Source organism: Aphelocoma coerulescens, chromosome 1A, assembly GCF_041296385.1.
Source record: "Aphelocoma coerulescens isolate FSJ_1873_10779 chromosome 1A, UR_Acoe_1.0, whole genome shotgun sequence".
In the NCBI taxonomy this organism is placed as follows: domain Eukaryota; kingdom Metazoa; phylum Chordata; class Aves; order Passeriformes; family Corvidae; genus Aphelocoma; species Aphelocoma coerulescens.
In genome coordinates, this window is record NC_091014.1 from 24,977,149 (window position 1) to 25,003,157 (window position 26,009).

At 37.6% G+C, this 26,009-nt stretch overlaps 1 pseudogene; it reads left to right on the plus strand.

Moving 5' to 3' along the window:
• The first annotated feature begins 3,063 nt into the window (after positions 1 to 3,063).
• LOC138104462 (uncharacterized) lies at positions 3,064 to 25,693 on the plus strand (annotated as a pseudogene).
• Positions 25,694 to 26,009: the final 316 nt, after the last annotated feature.

Sequence of the window (26,009 nt, forward strand, 5' to 3'; positions counted from 1 at the left end):
TTGCTTTAATTCCATTGTTCTATGAGAACCTTAATATGATACCCCATTTCTTTGTGACAGCTTAGTCCATTTAATATAAACTCTTGAAAGAAAGCTATCTTTTTTCAGAAGCTCTAATTTTTCATTTCAAGGACCAGAAATTATTATTTTGAGTTAAATTATTGTACTATGATACTCTGACTATAGATAGAAGAGTCAGAATAGAGAAAATTCTGGTGCTAAATTCCTGTAAGGCAACAATTCTCATTTTCATCCAATTTATTTAGCCTCACACAGCATGGAAACACAATATGGTCAACATTGGTCCTCCACAACATCCCTCTCTCTAAACTGGAGAGAGATGGATTCAATGGGTAGACTGTTAGATGGATAAGAAATGGTTTGGACAGTCACATCCAGAGGGTAGTGGTCAATGGCTCGGAGTCCCAATGGCCATCAGTGAGAAGACGTGTCCCTCAGGGGTCTTTATGGGGACCAGTGTTATTTAATATCTTCATTAATGGCATAGACAAAGGGTTCAAGTGCACCCTCAGCAGATTTGCAGGTGACACCAAGCTGAGTGGTGCAGTTGACAGACCTGAAGGATGGGATGCCATCCAGAGGGACCTGGACAAGCTCAAGAAGTGGCCTGGTGGGAATGTCAGGGGTTCTAACAGGACCAAGTGCAAGGTGCTGCAGCTGGGTCAGGGCAACCCCCTGTAACAATACAGGCTGGGGGATGAACAGATCCAGAGCAGCCCTGCCAAGAAGGACTTGGGGTGCATGAGAGGCTGGACATGAGCAGGCAAAGTGCCCTCCCAGCCCAGAAAGCCAATTGTATCCTGGGCTGCATCAAAAGCAGCGTGGCCAGCCGGTCAAGGGAGGGGATTCTGTCCCACTGCTCCACTCTGGTGAGAGCCCACCTGGAGTGCTGCATCCAGCTCTGGGGCCCCATCACAGGAAGGAAATCAACCATGATGACCAGAGAGTTGGAGTACCTCTTCAGTGGGGAAAGGCTGGGAGAATTGGGATTGTTTAGCCTGGAAGAGAGAAGGCTTTGGGGTGACCCAATTGTGGTCTTCCAGTACCTGAAGGGAGCCTACAAGAAGGATGGAGAGAATCCATTCACAAGAGCATATAGTGACAGGAGGACAATGGCTTTAAATTGAAAGTGAGCAGCTTTGGAGTAGACATTTGGAAGAAGTTTGTTACTGTGAGGGTGGGCAGGTACTGGAACAGTTTGCCCAGAGAAGTGGGGGGGGAGGGGGTGCCCCATCCCTGAGAGTGTTCAAGGCCACGTTGGATGGGGCTCCGAGCAACATCTGGCCTAGTGGAAGGTGTACGTGCCTACGGTGGGAGGGTGTGAACTAGATGATCTTTAAGGTATCTTCGAACCCAAGCCTTTCTATTATTCTATGATTACCTATAGGAATTTCTGAGTGTTGGATAGGGATTAGAAATGCCTCTATAGTCATCAAAGCTCTTCTCTGACTTCCATAGGCCTTACTATACTATGACCCATGCATAAAATAAAAAATTCAAGCAGGCAAGATACATGGAAGCATGTCTGGGAGCACAGAAGGTTATGTAGTGAGAACAGGTCAGAGTCAGAGTTACATCAGTGTTTGACAAATGAAGGATATGCTCTCTTAACAGGGTTAGATTAATTCTTTTTTTAAGGTTTTGAATATTTGCTATAACTTTGCTACAAGTGCTGAATGTATGAATTAAATTTCACAAGGAATATTCTGTATCCTATTAAGATACTAAACTTTTGCTTTGCATTCAGGTCCATGGTGCCATATATGACACAGCTTGTTTTGTACTCAGTTTGAAAGGTTTCAATGGGCTTTCTTGTTTAAGAATTATGTTCTGTAAATATGAAACTGAATTTCTAATTAGGAAATTCATCAAACAGAAAGAAAAAATAAAGACAGAGGATGTGACAGTTGATGATTAAATATACTCCTCTCAGGACTGGAAGAGGGGCTCAGAAGATAAGTGTTGTTGTTAATTTAAAAATGGCCTGAAGAAGTAACATAAAATGTACTCTAATTAACTTTGCCAGTTAGTGAAGCTATACATTTTTTACTTGAAAATACTTGTATTTCTTCTGTTCCAAAAACACACGTAATTAAACATTAATTCAATTTTAATTGTGTCCCTAGTGAACACTCCTATGCCATTTTGTCTTTTAAAACTTTGGCTAGTTTAAAGCAAAAGAACTTGTACTGGCAAATCAGCCAGAGGCATGATGCTGTCTTTGATTGACAGCTACACTAGTAACTCTTTTAATAAGATGGGGGTGATATGGTTGGTATAGATAATTTTTCTCAGTGTGGGTGACAGCCTCAGGCACAAGTAATCTAAATGAATGCTTGAAACCCTATGCTTTTAAGCTGTCCCAGAGCTATAGCTAATCCAACACTTCCCTATATCAGGCTATCACATATCAAGTGCTCTGAAGTATCTGTCCAGTAACAAAGGACAGGTAAGAACTCAATTAACTATTAAAGTGTAAGTGATTGCAGTTACTTCATGTGTGTGCTTCAAAAAAGGGTTTTGTTGCAATAATTAATTAGATGATGGTAAGTGTTTCGTGTGTATGGATTTGAGCAGTGCCCACAGTGCTGCTTTCAAAGAAGCTCCTATGGAGGAAGCTTACAAAGTAGAAAGTGTGGAGCTGAGGATCTAGTTTATAATCATGAAGTAGATCGTCTGAGACTAATGGAGATAAGTTGCAAAGAGCTTTGGAAGTAAAATAGAAAAACAGTGCTATGTAGCCAGGAAAAGGGAAAAATTGCCTGTTTTAGTGAACAGCCAGGTTTCTTCCTTTCTTCCTTGGACCCTTCTACAGTAAATCAGCTGTTTCAGCAACAGACTGTTCTGCTGCTCTAAGTAATTTCCATGGCAGAAGTATATTGCCTGCATAATGCATGGTGTTCCTCTAGGCTCTTTGATTTTGCAAAAGATTATTGTGTGATAAAGTTTTTGTAGCAAGGGGGTTAGAGTGGTGGCTTCTTTGAGAAACTACTAGAATCTTGTATCCTATGTTTGATAGAGCCAGAATGAGACAGTGCCAAGATGGACCTGATACTGGAGAAAGCCAAGTCCATCAGCAATGGTGGATGTGATCCCATCAGTCTCTGGGATAACATATTAAAGGCAGAGAAAAGGTTATTGTGCAGGAAAAAACTGCAGCCAGAGAAGAGAGAACTGAGGATCTGCAAGGGGAACAACTCTTCAGACACCCAGGTCAGTGAACAAGGAATGGAATGAGGTGCTCCAGGTGCTAGAGTAGAGATTCCCCTGCAGCCTGTGATGAAGATCATGGTGAGGCAGCTGTGTCCCTGCAGCCCATGAGGTCCAGTGCAGCAGAGAAATGCCTGCAGCCCACAGAGGACACCGCATCATGTCACAGAATGAGTGAGGTTTTGCAACTAATACAATACAAACACATCTCTCTTTTCTGGGACAAAAGAAATATTTTTATACATGTGCTGGTTTCATGTAACATTAATGGTGCAATTCTTTAATCAAATAAATTGCCCTTCTCCATGCAAACAAACAGGTATACTGACGTAAAATCAAATATTTCAGAATTTTGTGAGAAAAGCACCTAAATTTCATCAGAAACTATGTAAAGTGAAATGCTGACAAAATCAAAGCAATGCAATTCATGAAGCAAAATGTTAATTTTCATCTTAGTTTTATGGTGTGATGGTTATTTAGGGTCATGTTGTAATGTTCTGCCTAGGTATTATCTCTGCATGGAGGTTTCTGGTTGGTAGAAAGACTTAGAGTAATGAGAAGGAACTTCAGATAGGTAGGCCACAACTCAGTAAGTCTTTCAAGCATTTCTAAATATTATGCATATGTTTAGATTGCTTTAATAAATAGGGGTTGAGTTAATCATGTATGAAAGTGGCTTTGTTATTCAAACACTTAATGTGAACATGCTGAGGACTTCTGAACGGGAAGATTTAAATTTTGGTTGTGAAGAATGTAAATTCATGAATTAATAAATCTCTTTTAACTTTATTTCATTGTATCAATGCATATTTTTTTCATTACCCAGTCAGTACCATTCCACCTTGCAATGTTTCATATCACCCTGTGGATACCAAAGATGCATAATATATCGTACCAGCATTTCTCTTCCAGCAGTGGGTGGTCTGATTCCTTAATCGAGCTGGGGTTTTTTATATTAAGAAGCTTAGCTCAACTTTTTCTCTTAGAAAATTTTATTCTGCTTGACTACATTTATTTTAAAGTATGTGTGTGCATAAATGCACAGCTCAGTGCCTAGTAACTGTATTATGTAGCTAGGAACATCTCAGTGTTTCCGTCACTATTCCTTGCGTCTTGAGATTTATCACAAGGCAATAAAAATTCAGCTAACTCTGAAAACAAGGTTTCTGTGCTTTAACATACTTTACTTCATTCGTAACAAAAAATTAGCAAGTTCCATTTCAGTAATAAAATTCTAAGGAAATAAAAAGAGAAAGAGAGTAAGAAAAAGCTTTTCACAAAGGCTGTATTGTTTTTGTCTTTCTAATACCAATTTTTCAGACCATTAGTTAATAACAAGGGATATAAATGCCTAGATAATTCCAAGGGAAAATGCACTTAGAAAGATCTTCTGACACCTATAATATGTAATTCTAATTGTTCCACAGGGTCATATTTTGGGTTTTGCTTTAAATCCTGATACTCTCCTTATTTCTCTAGGTTGGATATATTTTTTGTCCTGTTATAAAAGTTACATTTTTTTGCTTCAAATAAATTTAATATGAACTGTGTCCTATGTCTCTGTTTTCTCCAACATTTTAATGTGCACTACTACAGCTGTGTGTCAAAAAAGTGGTTACTAAAAAAATGTCAAGAATTAAGAGTCCTGAGGGCTTAAACACATAAATACAGCTCAAGAAGAATGTGTTCTTTTGATATTATTCTTTTTCTACAGCAGCATGAATCTGAGGACAATCAAACTTTGCAAAAAGTATGCAAATAGATGAATAACTATTTTATATGACAGAGAGACAGTTTCATGTCCTATCTGGGAACTTTAAGTGGACTATGAATTTATGGTGCCCACATATCACTGAAGGAAGTTGTTATTACAAAATATTGTCTGTTTTGAGATGTCTGTAAGGACTTAAAAATCACAGTTGTCTGTCTCAAACACTGTGACGGCCAAAGAAGGAGTTTGCCATGAAATAAACACAAAATGGAGTGACAAGATGGCACTAACTCCAGGCCTGGCAGAGACAAGATCTGGGTAGCACATCCTGGGTAATACATTCAGACAAAAATTCCCACTGTGGCAAACTGTGTAAAGAAGAAGCTGCTCAGACACGGTATCACCGGTCAAACAAGAATACCCCAAGTTATGGGACAGATGGCACCTGTGACCACCCAAGCTTCCCACCAAATGGAACTTCATGGAACTGGGACTGTAAATTAAGCCACGTGATGGGAACCTGGGATATGATAAAGCTGGTATTATTGCCTGAGGGTTAGCTCAGACCAAGGGGGAGGTTAACAAAGTTGAGGGAGAGGAATGTTTGGGGGAGAGGATAATGGCCATAAAGAATGCAGAATTTATGGCCAGAAGGAAAGCCAACTCAACAACTGCACTGAAATCAGCTAGGGCTGGGTAAAAGGTAATTCTGACGGGGAAGATCACAATCCACCAACTCACAACCCACCAACTCAAAACGCTGAGCATGGAACTATTTAGCATTAGAAGTGAGGGAATCATTTAACCAGTAAAATAAGAGAACTGTGTAGCCCATAACCATTAATGACTTTGTTTGCTAAAATGTATAAATAGTGAAAAGTTTTTAATTACCTTGGGACCCCCTACCACCAAGAAGCCTTGGTGAAGGATACTGGTATATATATACCATATACCAATGGGATACTTCTGGATCCATGGATGGTGATATCCTCTGCTTGTTCTCTCTGTCTCTCTTATTTTTGCTCTCTCTTTTCTATTTCTTTCTATCTCTCTACCTCACATTTACTGTTAAATAAAATCCACACTATTGACTTCGACATATGGTTAAATTTGCACCTTAGCTTGTGCAGAGGCATCTCTCAGTAATCAGACCTTAATAATATCCTTAGGTTTTTCACTTTGAATGATGCTACACTCTATATTCATTTAAGAACTCACTGCAGCCAAGACATGAATTTGCATTTTGCACCTTTCTACTTACTCTGTTCTCATTTGGTTTTTCTGATCATTGGGAAACAGCAGGAGTTCATGGTTCTGTATCTGTTACACTATGATTACAGTGAGAAATAGCATAATGGAAAGCAAAGGAGATTAGATGAAATGCAGAAATTAATCACATTAAATTGGTGGATTAGGTTTTCTGACGTAGCTAACTTCTCTGCTCCAAATCTGTTGAAACCACCTGGGAGAGGTAGTCAAGCCTAGAACCCTTCAAAGCAAACACAGGAGTTATTCTGAGGACAGCAGGCTTCTAGACTGCTTTGATACGCTATGTTCTATGGCTACGCACATATTTATACACGAAGATCTATTTTTCTAAAGAGGAACTATGTGTACATGCTATCAATGATAAACTATGTACAATATAATGAAAAAAAAAGCTGCATAAAAGGTTTATTTTATAATTGACGATTTCTAGTAATCACTGTGTATGTACAATTCCTAAAGAACTGAATAACATCAGCTTCAATAAATATTATTATGTTTTCTTGCAGAATAAAAGCAGTCTTCATTCTAGGGAAGAATATAATATTTACAGTACTTTCCAGACTCATGAACCAGAGTCTGACTACTTGAAAAGTCTAGAAATTGAGTAAAAAAAGTAATAAAATTAGGTGGTTTCCACAACAGAATGCTGCTCATTTCCTGTTGTTTACAAATGATAAGGACACTTTATTTTGTGGAAAGAGTTTCTTCTGAATATTACCTCACCTGTAACTGTGATTTGATTCTTTTCTGAAGTGTTTTGGGATTGTTATAATATCTTGTCTAATTATATATAAAATATGTGCTGGTTGTAATACTCTGTAAATTACTGATTTATGAATGTAAAAATAATAAAGCAGCAAAAGAAAAGGCAAAACTACAGAGCTACATTCTGTGGAAATACTGACCAAGCTGTCAATTTACATACCCTGTTACTCTGCTTTAAAACTCTAAACGGGTAGAAACAGGTTCCAGTATGATGAACTGCAGCAGAATTGAATTTGACTTGATCATCCTAATCTTGAAGTTTAACTGTTCATTTTAAGTTTGAATCGCATTACAATTCTCTTTTTGCTTTTCCAAAACCAAAACATCATATGTGCTTTGTAAAGCAACTGTTTAAAAGACAACACATACTATGGATGAATATATTTATTTTATTTTCAATATGTACCTTTGATTACATAAAATCAGTGCAAAAATTACAAGTTTAAAATAACAAGTTTTTATGCACTTTAAAATTTTTTTCCCCCAGTATTTTAGTAGCACTTATTATGTATTAGGTCTGTATAAGTAATAAGTGTGTTTCATTTTGATGCATCACAGAGAAAGCTCTTATGTTGATGATACAAAATGCCTCCTCAGAGTTCCTTTGGATTTTGAAAGATTAGGGTTATAGTATAGTCATGTGACATCCCAAAAAGTAATTTTGATCCTGTTATAAAGTTTTATATGCAATCAGCTTATGTATTACACTGATAAATCCCATTTTTATTGTATCTTATATTGTGGTATTCTGATGTAAAGACTTTATTGAAGTCCTCTATTTGTTTTGGCTTGATGGATCGAAAAATTGTTTGCATTGTACAGGTCTGATCACTTAACAGGTATTCATTTAAATGGGTAATAAGATACAAGGGTTGTGTAATGAGATGGAAAATTGCTAACCACATATTAGGTAATTACAATGGGTTTTGTCCAAATCAATTTTGGCAGAAAATAATAAATCTAGAAAATAGACTTGAAACCTATATTTCAGATTGGTAATCAGTAGGTCACTCTTGTGAAAATATTTTCCTATTTGTTCTTGTTTAATGGGGATAGAAGCCATTGCCTTATTTAATAGCAATTTCATAGTGAGATACAAGAGTCATATAAAAAGGGATATGAATCTGAGCTAAAAATTCTTTCAGACACAAAGTCAATTCTTCTTTTTTTTTTCCATTGAATATTGAGGTTTTCCTGACCACCTCCTAAAACAAGTATACTCCATAATAGCCAAAAAAAGGAAGGACAGAAGCAGAACTTCTATATGTGATTAGGAGACAAGAATGACAGCTCAAGCATGGATTTATTAAGGAAGACTTGGGTCATACTTTCCCCAGCCTTCCTGTGGTCTCCCAGTACGGCTCTCCCTCAGCCCCCCAGGCCAGAGTCCCTGTCAGAAGGCAGTTTGATCTCTCTCCCAGAAGACACATGCTGACAGCAAGGAGAGAATCAGAGGAGTCATGAAGATGTTTGAGCCTTCCTTTTACTGAAGCCCCACCAGAGGCCATTATCTCACTTTTCTCAAGATGAGAAATCTCTTAGGATTGCTGTCATCATATTTTATACATATCCATGTTTTTTACAATTTCATGTCCTTCTACCTAGGGTGTACCACAACCCAAAATTCAAAAATGTCTACTTAGAATTTCCATGCAGTCATTATCTGTGCATTTTGTCCACAGAACAACAATTTGATGTAAATAGGCCACAGGAGAGGACAAGTAAATTGCTATGGTAAGTTTGTGTTTCATGCTGTGTGAATTGACATCCGATACTCTAAGATGAAATCAAGGAGCTAAAAGCTATCTCCACCAGGTTGACTAACAATAGCAAGGAGATGCAAAGCAGCTGCCCACATACATCTCAGCTCTTACAGACTATAAGGAGATCTTCTAGGCTATTGCAACGCAAAGGGAAAAGCCAAAATTATGCCATTTCTGAATATTTGGTTTAAATGTGGCCTAAAAGAATAATATCTGTTCACATGGTCATTTGCAACTCAAAAACTTTCTCAGCAGCTTCTTTCCCCAGCCCCAGAGCTACTGATTGCTAAGTTACAGCTGTGATGTACTACCAGTCTGTGAAGCAATTTCAATGGTAATAAATTAAATATGCTTCTGACCTTTCTCCAGTACTGCACCTAGTGAACCTAGAAAGGCTGGCACCCGTACTGTTAAGCAAACTTTCTATGCAGAACAACTGACAAAGTCCAAAATTACTACTGGGAATAGTCATTAGACTGTGATAATTCCCAAAGTGTACCCAGGAAGTATTTAGGAGACAGCTAGTTTGCTAATGCCAAAACTTTAAAAAAAAAAATAAATTATACTAATTGTAGTAATAACTCAGCAATGTAGACAATTTCATACTGGTACAGTGACTATTGCCTCATACTGGTCAATTTTCTAATATAAACACCCTATGGCTATACAGACTGACTTCATATCTGTTACAACATCAGATCTATGGATGGGGTTTTATGTTATCAAGTATTAACCACAATAACCAGGACAAAGCAGAATTAACAGTTTGTTCGATCACACACTGTGATGACATGCCATAGTCTTATAAACATGCTTTTTTTTAAGACAAGAAGATCCTGCACTACATCTGCAGGAAACAAGAGCTACTGTAAAGCAAACAGGAAGTAATAGTTACATCATTAATTACTTGCAATGTAATTATTACCTACACTTGAGCAAGGTCAGGGTCTATCCTTACTACTGCCCAAAGTTTTGGCATTATTAGCACATTGCCCCACAACACTTACTCTGAGAAACTCTGGGGGTTTGTGCAAATAACAGACAGTCTATTTCATGAAATTGACAGGTGCATTATTTATGGACCAATATAGTTAATCTACTGTTAGGCCTCTGACTTTAAATAAGCTCAGTGTGGGCAGATGCCTGCATTTTTCCAAAGCCCTTTTAAAGCCTCTAAAGCTTCAAAGGCGCACAAGACACAGGAAATGCAGCTCACTCCAAGCTTGGGGATGTAGTATGGTCTCAGAATTACATTTAAACAGAATTTGTTTTCTGTGTTTTTATTTTAAGAATTTTGTTTATCATAATACTTCTTGAAGTCAAACCAAAACACGTCTTGTTCTCATTCTAGCTTTCAGAGTGACTTTGCAAAAATTCTCTTTTCTTAAAAAATCATACCTTCTAAGCATCTCAATTCCTTATGCAAATTGAACTGGACAGTAAGGTCAGTTAGCAGTGAAATAACATTATTTAAAAATAAATCCCCATCATGCATCGGAACTATCCATTAGGGAAACATTAGTGAGATAAAAATTTATGTTTCCCAGCTTGCAGCTTCAGACTGTCTATTTTAATTTTGTTCATATGCCACTGATTATCTGCAGTGGATTTAATATTCTGCAATACCAGATTTTATGTGATCTCTCTGGTCCTTTTTGTCTTGCTTTCCATTTACTACTCCATGCTATTATTTGGTTGCATGAAGCTTGAGCTTGGCTATTAGTCTTTTGTTTCATTTCTGCTGCCAGAATAGTTTTGATCAATACAGCTTGTAAAATATTAGCTCGTAAAATGCAGTGCATTTAACAAAACTTTTTTTCAGTTGTTCTAATAACTTTCATTTCAAATACAGGAACTATAAACCATCTACAGCTCACTTATGGCTTTTTAGTATATTTTGCAGACTATTAAATATAAAATACATATGAACAGTTAGTTCATCCTTGAAGAAGCACACTGAGTTTGAAGGGTTTTAATGCTCCTGTATAAATTTATATTTAAAGATATTTTCAGTTCCAAAATGAGGTGTACAAGATAATGGGGCAAAGTTAACAGGATGATTTAGCACTTACCTCTAGCTACAGGTTTTTTCCGTCAATAAAAGGGCAACAATATAAAAGGGAGTTGTGGCAGTCTGAATTTCTGGGGACTCTACAGGGTAACAAGCTTTTATAATGTATATAACACAGTTCACATTTCTATTACTGAAATTATTATCCCATAAAACCACATCAGAGTGTCTTTCTAATTACATTTTTATGCAAAACATTTGATTCGACAAGACCTATTTGCACCTTTAAAACTATTTGTGCACAGTTGAACAGACAGTTGTTCCTCTACCCAGTCAGTAACCTAATCATTTTAATCTTAATAACCCACAGAGAAAACTCACAAGCAGTGATTATATACTGCGTAGTCTACTTTCCATTCACTTCAGAGATTTCTGTAATAAAGCTCTGCCTGGAATCAGAGAAGTTCTCCAGCCCTAAGGGCTACAGGCTAGAGAGTCTCATTTTTTAAGTAAGGAAAATTCTTATTTGCCCTCAAATATAGTCAGACTGAGTATTTATCAAAATCAGAACTATTAAAGTAAAATACACCGGTGAAAGTAGTAACTTAGGAAGCTATCACTAATTTTGCTCAAGGAAGTTGTCTTCCCTTCTGAAGCACACCCTCACCAATTTGTAGAGGTCACTTGCGACTTTTCAGATTTCTGACTAGCTTCAAGTTGGTTTTCACATTAATATTGAAAATATATAAAATACATGGATGTTAAAAATCTCATGTTTACAGTTCCAAATAATAGTTTATGGTACATCTGAGATATCATGAAGACTGTGGCTTTGGTTTTAAATATTTTTCCTAAATATAATTCAGAAAAATACTTATCAGGAAAGAAGATAAAAGGAAATAATGCTTAAATGCATACAGTCAACCTTTACCTCTAAAAATCAGCTTCTAAGTAAGCTTTATCCAAATGAGTCCTCTGTGTTCAGTTCATAACAGAATGAAATGTTGATTGATTAGAGAGTTGTTTGGTCAAACAGAAAATATATTGTATTGTGAACAGGGGACTAAGGAAGCCTGTTTTCTTATGGATTTCTGTCCTACAAATTATGCTACACGGGAGTTCTGCAATCTGCATCCTCAGTAACTTCACATCACTCTTCTTCAGTGTTGGTTGTTTGCTCTTGCACACACCCTCTAACGACTGCAGTAGCAGTTCTCTTCCCTGAGTGTGCCTGGCTTTGCAGCTCAGTGAGAGGTGATGCCAGCACACAAGCCTGTTGACCAGCCCATGAGGTTTTGCATTATCTGGCTGAAAAGCAGCAGGAATTTGCTGGGATGAGCGCACACATTGCAGCCTTTCTGTTGGGGATTTTCAGTTCTCCCATCTATGTCTTCTAGTCAGTGTCTGTTTTTCACCATGCTTGTAGAAAGCCATTATGTCCTAGATCTCTGTACATTTGGTTGAATTGGTTCTTGGTTAAAAGCTAGTCTCACAGAAACCATAATATAACATGCAATTTCAATTTCCCTTGCACCCTGATGATCTTCAGTTCCTCTGACATTTGCTTACATGCAGAGATAGCTGGCACAGGTGAGGACAGTTTGTGACCTGGTCTTGTTTGCATTACAGGAGTTCCTCTGTACAGATGTGCCCAGGACCTGTGAAAGCCTCTTCTGCATGCTGAGCTGTGCTTTCCCCTTGGCTCAGTGATATTGTGGATATGGGTTTCATTACCCTTCCTTTCAGCATGGGTAGTCCTTCACACCTATGCTAAGCCATTTACCTATCTTATTTGAATATCACCAGGCTCTACATTTGCATTCAGTGGGTTTGAAATTACTATGATACACAAGCCACAGATCAGGGAAGAATCCCGTTCCTTCATGACTAAATGTACCTGGGAGAATCATCATTAATCTGATTGCCATGGTGCAGTTCATAGATACTCTTCAGTGGTGACTCGCCATTAAGCCAACTTTCATAATCAGGAAGCAGAACTCATTGCTTGTTTCTTACTGGTTTGTATAGCTCCATTGCTTCATGTGTCCCATTTCTTAATTTGGAATGCTCTTCTAGCTGCATACTAGAGTATGTAAGTGTTTATCACCCTTAGAAAACACATCTTTTTAAAAATATATTTTCTAGAATGTGTTCCAAAAATATAATATTCAGGGAGACTGAAATATTTAGGGCATCAGCAAAGCAGTATCGAGAATTTTCTCTCTAGGGTCAGAGTGAAAATCTAGTCTTACCATCAAAACACTTTCCTCAAAATAGAGAGATTTCTCCTAGCTTTTCCATAAGGTATTTTGGTAAATCATATTATCTTTCCATGCACACACTTACAGAGGAATGGAAGAAAATAATGTTTCTTATCCACATTCTTACCCCACCTTCTATTTGAAGTCATTCCATGCAAATATTATAGCTAGTCGTAGAGTTGATAATAATAAGAATAGCAATAATTTTGGCATGGTCATAGTTTGGGCTTTCTGCTCAGTTCCACATACAGTTTCAAGCATCAGAATTTTACCTTTAATGTCATCTCTACTGTGGTTCCAGCAGAAATTCCAAGCACTGCCTCAAGCGACCATGTTATAAAACATTCCATAAAGCTGCATTTTGTATTTATGTTTGGTGTTAGTAGATAGATGAAATGCAGCAGATGGCACACAAGTACATAGCACAGTTTTGTTCTTTGTAGGATCAATTTAAAACTTGTGCACAGTGGCCAATGTTTCTCTTGTGTACATCTTTGCGTGAAGCATTTCAATTATAAATCTTAACAGTTAATTTTGCAAATCAGCACTAAAATGTGGGATAAAGTTGTGAGGACTTAGAGAATGCAGTTGCATGTCTCAAAACACCATCCCCATAAGATAAGCCACCACAACAGAACTTGAGATAAGCACAGAAAGCACAGCAGGAATGATCTAATTCCAGGCCTAACAGAGGTAAAGGCTTGGACTCAGCACACCAGAGAAATTGAACTCTGCAGACTGTGGGAAAGAAAAGCACTGCTTACACCCATGCCAGTCCAAGCTGTGGGAACACCAGTGACAACCCTGTGAATATCCAGGACCTGGCCTGTATAAAAGTGGTACCTCCAGAGGAATGACTCAGGGACTCCTACCACAGAGAAGACCAGGGTGAAGAAGGACCAGAAGGACACTGCAGGAATCCACACAGTGGTTACATCTTTTGCTTAACCTCTCTCTCACTCTCTCTCTTTCTCCCTCTCAACTCCCCATTCCTATTTCCTTTATTTCTCTACTTCACATTTACTGTTAAATAAAATCTGTACTATTGATTTCAGCATATGGTCTCATTTGCACCTTAATTCAGGGAGAGACATCTATTATAATCAGATCATAACAAGAGGTACAGGAACTGCTGCTGGCCCTGGTGTGCATATGAGGTTTTGCAATCCAGGACTCACAGGCTAGTATCTTTAGTATAGGTTAAATTCACTTATCAGAACTTAATACAAATATGTATGTAATAAATAAACATCCATTAAATTAGATTCATTGTCAAGCCTGCAGATTATACAAAGTTAGCTTCTCCTTTAAAATGAAGAGCCAGTTGCTATCTCCCAGAGCAAACCAGCATTTTAAAAATTTTAAAATAAGTATTCAATGAGCCACAGCAGCACTGTTGAAGAAGGCCACTTACGTGCAAGAAAATCATGATTGATGAAGCTCCTTGAATTGCTGAAAGACACATGCTATTAAAGGAACATGGATAACATATAATTATTTGCTCTTTTTAATTTATTCAGGTACATACATAATTAAGGGAAAAATTGCAGATCCTTTTCTGACAGAACAGTACATAATATAATACAATACATAATGACATACATAATGCAATACAATTCAGCAGCTCGACCCACATACATAATAGTACAACCAGCTATATATGTTGACTTGAAAAGCATAATCCTGCTTAGCATTTCAGCTCTTAGTTATTTATGTCATTCTTGACATCTTTATAAATGAAACTTATCATCTTTCCCAAAATTTAATTAAACTGGTCTGTACATAGTCTGGTTCCAGAATCTAGCAAATTTCTGCATTAACACTTTATTTCTCCTTTGAGTCGAGTTAACATTAGTTCTCATCAGAATTGTGACAGCCTTGAAAGATAAACACCAGGTAACTCAGGACGTTAAATGTTGTACTTTGAACACACATGAAAATGCTCAAACAGTAAAAAAAAATTACAGCTAAAAATGACATTTTCTTTTATGCAGATAAGCTGTTCAATATATAAGTTGTTACATTCATAGAATCATAGGATCATAGAATGGCTCGGTTTAGAAGGGACCTTAAGGATCATCTATCTCCAACTCCTCTTCCATGGGTATTATATAACAGCTCCTTTTTTACAAACTGATTCACACTGATATATCTTCAGAAAACCATGAGTTCAGCCCTGTTATGATCTGATTATAATAGATGTCTCTCCCTGAATTAAGGTGCAAATGAGACCATATGCTGAAATCAATAGTACAGATTTTATTTAACAGTAAATGTGAAGTAGAGAAATAAAGGAAATAGGAATGGGGAGTTGAGAGGGAGAAAGAGAGAGAGTGAGAGAGAGGTTAAGCAAAAGATGTAACCACTGTGTGGATTCCTGCAGTGTCCTTCTGTTCCTTCTTCACCCTGGTCTTCTCTGTGGTAGGAGTCCCTGAGTCATTCCTCTGGAGGTACCACTTTTATACAGGCCAGGTCCTGGATATTCACAGGGTTGTCACTGGTGTTCCCACAGCTTGGACTGGCATGGGTGTAAGCAGTGCTTTTCTTTCCCACAGTCTGCAGAGTTCAATTTCTCTGGTGTGCTGAGTCCAAGCCTTTACCTCTGTTAGGCCTGGAATTAGATCATTCCTGCTGTGCTTTCTGTGCTTATCTCAAGTTCTGTTGTGGTGGCTTATCTTATGGGGATGGTGTTTTGAGACATGCAACTGCATTCTCTAAGTCCACACAGGCCCTGACCTGAGAGTCGAGTTAATGATAAGAGGATCCCCACCTAAAGCAAACTTTCATAGTCTCACATCATTAAAATTCACTCTTCACTGATTTTTGTATTCATTTAATGCCCAGCACTAATGAGCTACTTGAAACTCTAGGCTGAAAGTCAAATGACGTACTGTGTTCAGAAGAACAACACAGTAAAACCTCCAAACATATTTCCCAGTCCAATAGCTTCAGACAAATACTTTCCAATTTAAACCAAAATTTTAATAGGTGTTTCATTCTTTAGTAGAACATTTGATTGAACAGCTGGACACTAGGTAGTTACTGTCATCGTATTTCACTATAACTCGCTGCTTTTTCCAACAGTCCTGAATTACTTATAAAACATGAAAAGATGAAGCTCTCTCAAAATACAACTTGAAAGATCTGTAGATAAAATTTCTATAACAGTATAATATTCCATAACTTCTTAGTGAGAGAAAAACATCGATTTTCTTAGCCAAACAAGAGTACAAGAAAAAACCTGTCATTCTTGATACTAAATGATACCAAAAAGAAACTGATAGATCCAAGAAATATCAATGAACACTCATGATCATTAGCCATCACAATACCTCTCTCTGGTACATTGTATCTGTGTGGAGAGAAGGAATTTAAAAGTAGATGCATGTAAGGTGAGAAAGAGAAAGTAACTAGATTGTGATGAAAGAAAGTAAAAAAAAAAAAAAAATGGAATTAAATCCAGATGGAAATCTGGTCTGCATACTATCTCTTCCATTAGAAACACTACAAGAACAATCATACACACACAAAAAATGTAACATTTTTTAATAATTTATTTCTGGGGATTGCTTTTAGGATAGTATGTAGGTTCATTAAATACCTAAAGTATTACAAGAAACTCCACGAAGTTTGTAGCCAAAATTTTAAAAACCCAGTGTATGTCAGTTTAACACAAAATTATGTAGCAGTTTGGCACCAGCAAGCAGCCAAAGTTCCATCCATCCAGCCACTTCCCCCTCAGTAGGATGGGGGAGAAATTAGAAATAACAGGAGTAAGTGATTTACCAAAATCTGAATATCGATCTAATATCTGTATCCAACTGAGATGGACAAAAACTCTCTGACAGTTTAGAGTTAGAAAGTGCATGTTTTATTTGGCGCCAAGCACTGTGTGGAATAGCTCCCTAAGACGCAGGCCCCGATCCAAGCAAACACAAAGCTTTTTATTTACAAAAATTATGAATATCCAAAATACAAATGCATATTCATAACATTAACACCTCCCATTCTCCGCTTCATATGGAAATGAGCTTAAATGTCATTAAGCATGCGTAGTGTGTGTCCTGAATTGAGTCAGTGGTCTTGAATTGGGTCAGTGGTCCCAAAAAAGATGAAGTATGCTCATCTTCCTCATTTTGACCTTTTCACCTCTCTGAACTTTAACAATCCTAATTACTTTAGTGACCTCTAAGTTTCCTCTTGCATGACTTTTGAACGGGTTCCCACAAAGGGAGGAAATTGGTAATTGTCCTCGTTCCCTACACCAACTTATCAATGTTTCTATTCCTCGTTCTAAGCACAGCTAAGCAAACATACAAATGAAAGATCATCAGTTATTTGGTAATCAGTTACTAACATCTTAAAACCCATTTCAGGTCCAGCTCTCTTAACTATTTTAATTAACTCTACCTGGGCCCAAATTCCTTCCTATTCTAACTAATTTCAACACAGCTAGCCTATAACTAAAATCTTTATGTTTCTTCTAAATCTATGTTTCATAAGAAAGTTTGTGGGTCAAGATAAACACAGGGAGATCCCACATCAATTACTAACACAGGAAAAACAGATGTAGTGGGTGGAAAATTTATTGCCAGTTAACATATATATTTAATTACTTATTCAGGTATTGGGAAACAAAAAGCAAACAAAAAAACCCCAATGTTAAAACATCTGGGGAAAGCACACTTAAGGAAAATGCATTTCCTTCCCCTTTTGCCTGCTCAGCTTCACCCCAAACTCCTCTCTCTTGTTATTGCTGCAGGTTATGTACAGTCCTTTTTGGTGAGGCAGCCTGTGGCACAGGAAGTGGTGGTATTGGGAGTGTTAGGGCCAGTACAAAATGGTTTCCCTCTGCTACTCTGTCCTCTTTACCCTTTCCTCTCTGTGCCCCAGCATGGGTCCTCCAGGAGCTGTAGTCCTGCAGCATCTGCCCTGCTCCTGCTCCTCCTCCAACCTTGGTTTTCCCTTTGCTGTTTTACTCTTTTTTTCTCCCTCTTCTGCCTGTCCAGAGTTTTCTCCCCTTTCATAAATATATTTTCTAGAGTCTTGGCTGAGGTACTCAGCAATGGCCTGTGGTAGGCTTGTTGGAGCCGTCTGGAAAAGTTGGTGTCCAGCACAGGGCAGTCCCAGCCTCTGCCTACAGGGGCTCTCCAACAGCCCCCACTGCCATCTTGCAGTGCAATTTCAGAAATATTAATCATATCTTAGTGTATTGGGGAAAGTGTGTGTGTGAATTTATGAATATGTACAATACATATCGATGCACTTTGTGTTTGTATTCACAGAATGCAGCAATCTAAATAAAATCAAGTCAAACGATACTTGTAAGAAAAACCTACCAGAAAAAGACAAAAGGAGATGAAAAATCCTGTCTTCAACGCATTTTTAGTTTTTTCCTGGTGCTTGTACTCTTTATAGTCAGAAGATGTTAAAAAAACTGCCCTCTGGAATTTCATGGAAATACAGCATAAGTTAATGGGACACTGCAGATGTAATTGCTTCATGACTGCAACTCTGAAGAATTTAGAACTTCGCTTCTTATTTTAGACTCTTAACAGTATTAGATTCTAGCACAAGCTAAAAATATTATGTAGGTACTGATGATGTCTCTTCTTTTGTATTACTTGTAGAGCTGAAGTGTGCAGCTGGAACTGTATAAAAGCTGAGGAATTACTGTGCCATTTGAAGTCAAAATTATTATGCTTGAATTTCTGCAACTGTAGGTTCTCACAGGACTACTGGCCTCCAGGCTTATGGAAACTAACCATACTGCTGCTAGCCAGGAGAGATTAGTAAACATATTGCTTGTGCTTCTGGAAATCCGTCACTGGGTACTCTCCCAAAAGAACAAGTTCTGATCTGTTTTAAGTAGCAGCTGCTCAGCATGCTAAAATATCCTGCACAGATTTATTCTGTTTCGCTTTCCACAGAGTTCTTTTCATCTCAGTGACCAACAATAGTGGGACAGAAGAGGAAATTTGACATTAAGCTGAGTGGTTGCTGGCACTTTCCAAAGCAGAAAACAGTCCTAGAAGAATTAGGAAATATTTAAGAAATAAAAGTTTGTTACTTGCTTTATCAATTCTCCCATATCTATATACACACATATGCTTTCTCACTCTGTCCCGCTAAAAACACACATATGTACACAAATAGAATCACAAAATTAGAGAATGTATAAGGGAAGGCACCACAGCAGGTCATCTGGTCCAACCTTCCTCCTCTAGCAGGGTCATCCTAGAGCATATGGCACAGGATTGTGTCCAGACAGTTCTTGAATATCTCCAGTGAGGGAGAATCCACATCACTCTGGGCAACCTGTTCCAGATCTTGTTCACCCAAACAGTAAATAAGTTTTTTGTCATATTCAGGTGAAATTTCCTGTGCATCAGTTTCTGCCTGTTCATCCTATTGCTTATCCCTACTGAGAAGATCCTGGCTTCATCCTCTTGACACACTTCCTTCAGATATTGATGTAGTTGCCTCTCAGTTGTCTCTTCTTGGTTGAAGAGGCGCAAATCCCTCACCCTTACTTTGTAAGACAGATGATCCAGTACCCTCACCACTTTTGTTGTCTTCCACTGGAACCATTCCAGGGGTTCCATGTCTCTCTTGCACTGAGGAGTGCAGAATTGGACACAGCACTCCAGATGTGCCATACCAGGGTAAAGTAGAGAGGCAGGATCACCTTCCTCAACCTGCTGGCTCTTCCTAATGCACTCCAGGACACCATTGGCCTTCTTAGCCACAAGAACACTGCTGGCTCATGGACAGCTTGTTGGAACTTGCTGGGGAGGCATCTGTCCCTTCATCCAAGTAATTAATGGATAAGCTGAACAATACTGAGCCCAGTATTGAACCTTGGAGACATCACTTGTGACAGGCCTCCAACTAGACCCTGTGTCATCGATAATGACCTTCTGGGAACTCCCATTCAGCCAGTTCTCAATGCACCTCATTATCCACTCTTCCAGTCCACAAGTCCTGAGTTTGCCTATGAGGATATAGTGAGAGAAAGTGTTGAAAGACTTGATGAAATTGAGGTAGACAATATCCACTGCTCTCCCATCCTCCATCCAGGTAGCTGTTACATCATAGAAGGCAAACACATTGGTTTAGCATGGTTTACCTTTAGTGACTTTACCTTTAATGCATGCTGACTGCTCCTGACGACTTTCTTGTCATCCATGTGGAGAGAGATGGCCTCCAGGATGAGGCACTCCACCCCCTTTCCAGGAACTGTGAGGCTAAATGTGCAGTTGTGACAAGCATTTGGGGACTGTTATATGGTTTCCAAACTGTAGTGATGTTGGAAACCCTCCTATTTATCTCCAGAGGACAGCCATAGGGTTTTAAAAGATTTTTTCTGAAAAGATTTTTGGAACATTATTCATATGACTAAGCTGCACATCCCCATGTAAAAAGCACGAAAACAAAATAGCCTAAAGTAGATGTGCATTATGCCTTCTTCATGTCAGGCTTTAGGTTACAGTCTCACTGAAAGATTTGAAGAAAATCACTGAAAGCATCAATTCAGGAGAATACAAAGGAAATAGTAACTTCTTACTCAAAATTTTTTCCTTTATTCTATTTGACATTTTATAATATATTACTATGGTTGAATAGACTAGGACAAGTCTCTGTTGTATTTGGCAAGCACTTTTTCAGTGGGACTAAAGTGAACTGTGATTTACTTTTATTTTCTGCATGTCTCACAGACACCATGGGTCTAGATAAGTTTTAAGAGTAAATAATTGAAGAGAATAGTGAAGTGTGCTTTGATACCCAAGGTAAAAAAATCCTTCTCCATTTAGGAAGGTACATCTGAGAAATATGTTGGCAATGCTGTTTGTGTATGAGAAGACTGATGACCATGAGTGAAGAAACAAGACAAAAAACCAGCAAATGTATGTGATACAATCAAATAATCATGTAAGAACTTTAAAAGTCAAAGGATGCACTTTAGAATGGAACTTCTAAGTAAAATTTCTTTTTAGTTAAGAAATTTTCACATCTAACATTCATCTGCTGAAGATAAAATGTTAGAAAGTGGAAAGAAGAAATTGAGAAAAGACAGAACTGGGGATAAAGATGATGAAAGATGAAATAATGTAGGTAATCTGTGAGATTTCACACTTCTTGATAAGAGTTATACAGGAAAATTAAATGGAAAGGTAAAAGCCAAAGATGACAATACAACCAGCAAAGAAATATTTTGAGTTGAGAATGAAAACACTTGAGCTGAGGAGGCATCTGAAAATGTTCCACTCATAAAAGAAAATTTGAAGATTAATTTCACCAAAGTAGGTTTGTGAGAGCTAGAGATGAAGGCATTGAGCACCAATGTACATAGGAGTTGCTACAAGATTTAAAATGTGAAACTGCCTGCTTGACCTGATACAGCAAAATAGCTGGAGGGTAGGAGAAAGAAAATCATGCTATCCTAATTTCATGTATGACCAGAAAAGATTAGACAGGGAGAAACAAGTTGTTTGAGAAATTTACCCTGCAGGTCATGTTTCATGGAGGATCTTAACAGAGACAAAATTAATCTGAGTCCAGAGAACAATGGTTTTCCATTATTTCAGGAACAGAAACCATGTCTATAGATGACCTATCATATGCATCAGGCAACAGCTCCTGGGTCTTCAGATGCTTAGTCTAAAAAAATCTTTGGCCCTTCATTTACATAAATATCCTGAAAAATATGCAAACAACAATAAACTTCAAGGAGTTGATGCAGTCAAACAACAGGAAATTCCATTAATGTGAATAGGCTAAATTGGATTAAAAGTTCATGAGTAGTAACCAAGAATCACTATCTGAGAAACAGAATCCTGACATCACATGACATAGACCACTTTTTTCCTGCAAAAGTATAACTTCTTCTAAAATCATTCCATATATCCTTTACTTTTAGGAAACAGTCTACGTTACCTGCACCTGACATTTTCATATATACAGATAAAAAGTACGGAGAGCTTTAACAAAAGCATAGATCAAATTCTTCAAAGCCAGTCATACATTTCTGTTGAGCTTTCAGGAAGAACCCTGGATGAACACTTCTTTAAATGGGCATTGGTACATTAGTGTATACAGAAATACAGATTTCTTAGAATCATTTGCATGTATTTTCATTTTCCATTGAAATTAACTATATTTATTGTCAAACATTTTCTTTGAAAATATTCCAAGTGGTACTTTGCAGCTATATTTTGCTAGCTGAGGTATAAATAAGCTCTGTGCAAAATGTGTAGCAGAGTCTTCTCCTTCTTCCAAATCTGGTAGCTGGGGAGTTAATAGCTCTTGGAAAAAAACAAACTCCATTATGCCAAATTTTATAACACACTTGCAGCAAAAATGACTTTTTATGTCAGAAGTGTTAGGGAAATGGCATGGTCTCAAACATTACTCATGGCACCAGTAAATTATGGAAATAAATGCTGTCATCTGCTATCCTAATCCTCCAGTTCACTGTCATTTCAGGAGGAGAAATTATCATCATACAGTACCCAAAAAAGCACTAATTTTATAAGAAAAAATGTGTTAGGTTTTCTTATTTACGTGCTGTAAAGATGTGATGGCACACAACTACAGCAGATGGATGTGTCTCATTACAAAGCTAGCAGTTTCTTGGAAGTTCAAAGTACAAATTAGTTTAAAAGAGGAATAAAATGGAAAGGAATGCAATATATAACATAAAGATTCAGTTCCCATGATAAACAGTTTACAGGAAAAAAAAGCTAAATTAGGTAAAGAATTATTGGGCCTCTTCAGTTATGGTCCATAAGCATTTTGGGTTACAAGTTTCTTTCATCTCCTCATAGCAAATATAATTCAACTGTACATATTTTCAATATTAACACAACTAAATTTGTGTTAGGGGTAGAAAATAGGCCATTTTCCCCTTTTAAACCATTTGCATGCTCCTAGACATAGGAATAATTGCAGAATTATAATTTCAGTAATTGCTCAACACAGTAAAAGATATCTCAGAGGTAGTAAAGTATCAAGAAGATGATGTGTTGGGCACATTATTTGGAGAATCACAGAATATTCTGAGTTAGAAGGGAACCACAAGCATCATTGAATCCAGCTCTTCAGTGAATTGCCCATACAGGGATTGAAACCACAACTTTGGTGTTATTAGCATCATGTTTTATCTTGATGCTTAATGACATGGTTTTCCTAAAGGTTTTCTCTTTGTGTTATACAGACAGCCTAAAGTTGCTAGATTTGCAGTAAAATCTCCAAGGAAGCTGGAACAGGTTTTATTGAAAATAAAACAAAACAACCAAACAAACAAAACCAACAAAAATTTCTCCAAAGGTCTGGTAACATGTCTATATCTTGGACTCTTAACTACTTTTTCAGTTTTTTTCTGCAGCATGTACCAACATGAAGAAAAGGACATTTATATGCATTTTTCTTACTATCTTTTTCCTTCAATATTTCTTTTATCAGAGGGCATTTTCCTCTCTGAAAAAAAAAAATCAGGTCAACATAACACCTTTTAGCTTATCAGTAATAGTGTACTACTCAAGAGTAACAGCTTTGAAAGAGAAAAAAAAAAGAAAAGAAAGAAAATGTGGGATAACTTCAGGGTCTAGTCCTGCCAGGAACTTTGCAAGTGTGTATCTTCCTTGATATTGTATTTTTTGAACTTGCCATTAACATTCTGTTCCCAAAAATAATAGCGTGTTATACTATCTGCATCCAAAATAATTCTCTCCCTATTTTGCATGCTTCCCAGGTCTTTAAACAAATTCTGTAGATGTTTGGACTTTACATTTTTTATTATATTTTTCATGTACTATTAGTTTGAAAAGCTGTTTTAATTATCATACTTATTATGATGAAATGGAGTTGGTTTAGCCTGTTAGGGAAAAGGGCTGTTGTGTAATTACTGATACATGACTGAACTTTTCCTTGAACCATGCAATTCCTGCACTCTAATTAGCTCTCCCTATCTCATTTACATAATTTTTTAATACACTGATGGGATGGAATATTCTTTTCTCAGGACTGGTGAACAGTTCATTAATAGCAGTACAGGAATTAGAAATTCTTTGTGAAGATAGCTCTCACTAGCACTAGCCCTTCTGCTGCATCCCATCTAGTCTGTTCTGTCAAACATGAAGTTTCAGTTCTCTCTGGCCTCTTGCTTCTGAATATTCAAGCTGCTTATAAACAACAAATTTACCAGCTCAGCTTCTCAAACCATTTACAGTGTAATAAATATTCTAGCACTCAGCTGAATGAGATATGGAAAAGTGTGATGAGTGAAGGATGTTTAGAGGTCTGTGGGCTATTTTTAGTTCATCTCCACATTGACATATTATTTCCTGAAGCTTTCTCTTATCTATGTCCTCATACTGAATTCCTTACCATGGTATCTCAGGGTTTCTGTTTCTTTGGGCATTATTAAAAATTAGAGAAGTCCTGATCTAGGCAATTCTAACCGGCAGTCACAGAAATTGATATCTGTACCTTGTACCCTTGCCCAGAAAGAGAAGGTCCCAAGGGCAGAATGAAACAGGAGAGATGTGGTGGGCATTTTAAGCACATGGCTGAATGGCAGCAGCATGAATTAGCCTAAATGAACCTCCGGGGTTTCTTCCTTCAGTCTTTCCCCTCCTACTAAGGACTGCCCCATATTTCAGCACCTGACAGATTTTTTGATTCTCTAATAGTACCTGAAATAGACATTTTCATCTGAAGTCTGCCAGTGAAGGTTCTTGTATCCTTTTGATTACAATTATCATTTTCCTGGAACACAGAAGCAAATCATCAAAGCTGTTAAATCCATTACTCTGATATTTCATGTGGTCTAGATGCTGAGACAGTTAAACTAGTTATCTAACACTTGAGAAAGGAAATTTTGTATACAAATACATGAATCACACCTTTTGCTCATGATAATATCATATTTAAAGATATTTAGAAAAGTCCAAATTATTTTTTGCTAAACTCTCTCCACCAGAGCAAAACCTCACATGTCTGTTCCTAGGTGTTATTTGCCCTTCTCATTACACTATAAATGTCTTAATACTTCTAGATTTCTTAGGAAGAGGCCTTTTACAACGAATTTATCTTTTAATTTACTTTTTATTTATAATATTAATGCCAGATGGGTGCTGTATATCAGAAATAGCCTGGCCAGCAGGACCAGAGCAGTGACTGTCCTCCTGTTTTCAGCACTGGTGAGGCCGCACCTCAAATCCTGTGTTTAGTTTTGGGCCCCTCACTACAAGAAAGACATTGAGGTGCTGGAGCACATCCAGAGAAGAGCAATGGAGCTGGTGGAGGGGTTGGTGCACAAGTCTGATGAGGAGTGGCTGAGGGAGCTGGGGTTGTTTAACCTGGAGAAAAGGAGGTTTAGGGGAAACCATTTGCTCATTGCAATTACCTGAAAGGCAGTTGTAGCCAGGTGGGGGTCAGCCTCTTCCCCCAGGTAACAAGTGACAGGATTAGAGGAAGTGGCCTTAAGCTGTGCCAGGGGTGGTTTAGATTAGACATGAAGAAAAATTGCTTCACTGAAAGGGTAGTCAAGCATTGAAACAGGCTGCCAAGGCAAGTGGTAGAGTGAAAATCCCCGGAAGTGTTCAGATAACGTGCAGATGTGGCACTTAGGACACACTTAAGGCATGGTTTAATGGTGGACTTGGCAGTGTTGGAATAATGGTTGGAGTTGATCATGTTAGAAATCTTTTCCAATGCTAATGATTCTATGATTCTATGAATAATGGCTTCAAGTAAAATTGTGTATCTCCATTAAAATTCTTAACACCTATGGAATCATACCCTCCAGCAAGGGAAAATTATATGTTTCTGTCTTACGACACTGTGGAAACTCATCCTGCATTGCTGTAGAAGAGGACTGATTATGTGTATGAATATGATAACATTATTGAAATGTTGGATGCTTAGATTTTTTTATGGACTCTTATACTGCTTTATTTCAGTACTTTACTATTTTACAGTGATGGTGATGAGCA